This window comes from Sorex araneus, chromosome 10, assembly GCF_027595985.1.
Source record: "Sorex araneus isolate mSorAra2 chromosome 10, mSorAra2.pri, whole genome shotgun sequence".
Classification (NCBI taxonomy): Eukaryota; Metazoa; Chordata; class Mammalia; order Eulipotyphla; family Soricidae; genus Sorex; species Sorex araneus.
The window spans coordinates 48,538,453-48,539,068 of record NC_073311.1 but is presented as its reverse complement, the minus strand read 5'-3'; positions in this window follow the sequence as shown (position 1 = coordinate 48,539,068).

Below are 616 nucleotides of genomic sequence, written 5' to 3'. Positions count from 1 at the left end.
CTGTGCATCGCCGGGTGTGACCCAAAAAGAAAAAAAAGAGGGGAGATACTTGGCCCACTTTTGACCAACCGGCTTTGGTGGAAGCCAAGCTGCGTTGCCGGGAGGTCCGTAGGGGTCTGTGTAGGTGTAGACACTTCTGCTCTGTAAGCCTCCAGCCCCTGGACAAAGGACTCTGGGGTTAGGGTCCCCCACGCAATGCCAGTAAGGTTCTCTTGACAACAAGCACACATGGACTCGGCTGACAGAGGAAGGAAGGAGCTGGCGACCCCCTGTATGTGGCACACCTTATGAAAAGTCAAAGACACCACTGATTGTTGGCTCTAACGTGTCGCTGTAGTTGCTAGGTTAGACATCCCCGCCTTCCCCACCCCACCCCCATCTCAGTTGTCTGTGGTGAAGGATTTCAGGATGCTAAGGGATTTGGAAGTGGATGTGTTTGCAGGGACTTCATCTCCCTCTGTCACACACACACACACACACACACACACACACACACCTGGTTTCCAGCAAGAAGCCAGCCCATGTCTGTTGGGGTTTTGTGGGACACACGCTCCTGTTCTAAAGCACCACCTCTGGCTGGTGTAGGAACGACTGGTGGGAAGGTTTGCTGCTAATG